The sequence below is a fragment of the Monomorium pharaonis genome, chromosome 3 (assembly GCF_013373865.1).
Source record: "Monomorium pharaonis isolate MP-MQ-018 chromosome 3, ASM1337386v2, whole genome shotgun sequence".
Taxonomy (NCBI): domain Eukaryota; kingdom Metazoa; phylum Arthropoda; class Insecta; order Hymenoptera; family Formicidae; genus Monomorium; species Monomorium pharaonis.
Window position 1 is genome coordinate 20,112,832 of NC_050469.1, and position 3,758 is coordinate 20,116,589.

A 3,758-nucleotide genomic window follows, 5' to 3' on the forward strand; every position below is an offset into this window, starting at 1 on the left:
CTCATTCCTCTCGCGCACTCAACCCTCTGAACCTCTCTTACCACCGGCAGACTTTCTCGTTTCGTTTGTTCTCCGCCCGTGTCATTCGTTATTACATCGTAGAAACTCGCGGATATTTGGAATTCCAAGTGACGTCTAAAGGGAGCCGGTGCTTTAACCGATAACTCGGTTTCTTACCTTAAAGAAAACTATGTCCGACGCTGTTTTTGTTAATATTCTTACATGGACACTAGCATATTGAAAAATTAATGTTGTAAAAAAATCAATCGGCATACTCGCTGTCTTAATTCTCTTTTATTAAGGAGAAACGTTCAATCAGCAATGTGACGCTATCAATGCATATATCCCGATATAATCGTGAAAAATACATATGTGAAATAATATTACAGAATACGTGCTACGCAAACGTTATACGAAAATTATACGAATCGTAAGTAATAATCAAGAGTTGTACTATACATATATCCATTGCAATCTTAAAAGTAGTTCCAGAATTCGATTCATCTCAAATTCGAACTCATCCGGTGGCCCCATCTTGCAAGGGCCAAGAAGCGCACGCGTCCGATATCGGTTGCATTTGCATAAGGCTATCGTCTTCCCTTTGTTGCGGACTCGCCTCCCACGTACGTGGCGAGGCTGTCACTCAGAGTTTCAGGACTCTCCTCAGTCTTCTCTCACATCAGCCGCGGATCAGTACTCCTCTCTATCTCCCTCGGTATTTCTTCCTCCTTTCTCCTTTTTTCTCGATTTCAAACCTCCCCACAGCACACAGCAAGCACCTACACCCTGTCTTCGCTACCTTGCCTGCATTCCTGCATACTATTACACACGGAGCTGCGCTTACATACATTTCGTTTGTAACGCATGTATTACTTGTTTCAAGTAAAACCATGCTGGATACTATTCCATAGACTTCTGAAGTGTGAAATTTTTCACAAGGTACCATTGACGGGCGTCGACAGCTATTTACGACGGGCTACGCAAATAGATTTCTGATATTAAAAAAAGACTTGTTAAAATGTCAAGCACTACAAATAATACGAAAATAATCGTCTCGTTAGTCATCAAGTTAATAAGATTCTAGCATTCAATTTGACTTTTTAATTTTTTCTTTCTTCTATTTTTATTTCTTCTCAAATATGTTATACTTTATATTTGTTTTGTATTTTAATATATTAAATTAATAATGCTGATAATATCTTACTTAAAAAAACTATTTTTTATGATTAAATAATTTCATAACTCAACAATTCAAAAATTTATAATTTGTAACTTCAACTTCAATAGTCACAATTCAACGTTTATCTCTTTTGTCTCATATTTGCCGCCGTGCCAATATCAGAGAATTTACTGGGTGTCAAGATGGGAATCTTGATATCGCAGCGCGATAGTCGACCAAAACATTTCGGACGGTCACGAACGGACAGCGAAGACAAAACGTATAAAACGCAAAGGCAGAGATCCCGAGGCCGGGGTGTTCCGCTAACGCGATACTCTGCACACTCTTCGAATAGTTCTCTTCTTGCCCACGAAGTGCGGAGGTCTTCGGTGGTTCCACCGAACCACCTAACTGAAGATGGGACGAAACGTACTTGGTGGATACGGGACGAGAATGGTAACCGCATTAATAAAACATTAAGGTTTTGTAGACGATGTATCGATGTAGTGTTTATATTATCTTCTTTGATGTCGACATGTGAATTGGACAGATTTGTTATTCAGACTCCGTACATAAAAGTGCTGAAGTCTTGCTCTGCTCCGTTTGTGGACAGGGCGGGTATCGACAACTCGGACATCGATGGACGGACGGACGGACGGACGGACGAACAGACGGAACGTACGAACGTGAGCGCAGATAGATAAACGTGAACGGCCTGTGTTTCAAGTTTGCGCTCTGGGTCCCTGCCCTGCTTGTCAGACGGCCAATACGTAGAAGAGGGGTCTTATCCATACGCAGATAGCTTACTGCTCTCTTAACTTGTTACTGTACGTATTTTCAAAGTTATTTCCCGGGCAGCTGATACGTTTTCCTATGAGAGAGGATATATTATAAAACAGACATAGAACAAAATTAATTTTTGTCATAAAGTGTCTCAAAATGCATTTTATCAGAATCGACACAACGTAAAGGCAGATATTTCGACGACAGGTCGCTTTTATGAATGGAAAGGGATAAATTCATATAAGCAACCGAGTTTTCTTTTATGATTATCTTCGACCAGGTCTTTCGTTACTAAACGTTTCCATGTCGAATTACACTCGACATGATTGCTCGATAAATCCCACACCTTGAACAAGACTTAATTTCACAATAGACGACCTACGCGCACTCATTTCTCGAAGCCGCGTGGTATCGACATTCTTCGCGATGTCGTGCCCGGGACTCCGCGCGGTCCCCCTCCACTCGCCACACGGTACTGTGATCCCGAACCTTGACTCTTCATTAATCACCCCGTGGTATCAATGACTGACTGAGTGACTGACGGCAGGCGAGAGGTATTATATACCTACGGTGTTCGCGCGAAAGCTGATGCTCGTCGTGGGGATCTTTCTCGTCTCTGATAGACTGACGAGAGCCTTGTCTGAAAACTTTCCTATGCTTTCCCCTTTCCATTTCGCATACAGCGTAATAGCTTATTCGAGAAAATTGCGTTTTCTTGTATAATTTTCTTTATATCAACTCACAATGCGAAACGATACACGCATATTGATATCGAGCGAGGATAAGATTGCTCTAATGCGATTGTTTAAATTTGTTGCCGTGTCCAATTATGTGCAAGGATAGGAGGCAAGTTAATTACCGCGATGCCGAAGAACATTCAACTCGGGAATTTCAGTCCATACTTATACTTTCCGATAGAAGAGCAGTCTGATTTAATGGAGGGGTCACGACCTTACGGTAGGCTGGCGCCATAGCGCCTCTTTATGGCAGTATTCCGTTACGGACTATACACCGAAAGTCACGGTTACCTTGCCGCAGTCCCTAACAAAGGTGCACCTACGAAGCCAATCGAATACGCGTCGTCATCGTCGGTAGCTTAGACGATCTTAGTCGTTTGAGTCTTGTGACGGATCGTGACTCGCGTGTAAGTCTTGTTTCTTCTCTTGTTTTCTTGTTACACGACTCCTGTCCGCTTCGGTAGTTTTCGAGGGTGTGACTCTGCTTTATCACACACGGCTCTCTGCTGCCGATACGCGATTCTTATCGGTGATCCTTTCAGGCTGAATAAAATGTGAACTGTCCGTGGCCGAGCGTGCATATACTTATGAATGTAAATTGATGATGGTTAAATTTTGCAATTAGCCCCGCAGGGCTAATTAATTTTATAATTAATACGATTTGAGGTCAGCACCGCTAATTGAAATTTGTCTAACAATCCGATTTACCGCGGACGATTTAGTCCAATATGTTTGCCTAATTAAAATAATGAGATGCGCTACTCTGTATCACGGTTAGATAACCTCGCCTGGTCATCGTGCAATTCTTCAACATGTACGTTATCATGTTTCACGTTTGAGCAATAAAGCGAACGCGTTTAAGTATCAGCAATTATAAACATAATAATTATCGTCGTGCGTCATAATTATAACATTGCCGTCGAATTCTTTTTATTACACATAGATGTTAATATGCTTAATTTATAAAATAATTACGTACTTAATAATTTTATGCACGCCTTATATCGAGAGCGCTATCGAAACGGCGGCATTAATTCTTCCGGTTTTATAGGTGCGAGAAAAGAAATGGACATCGATGA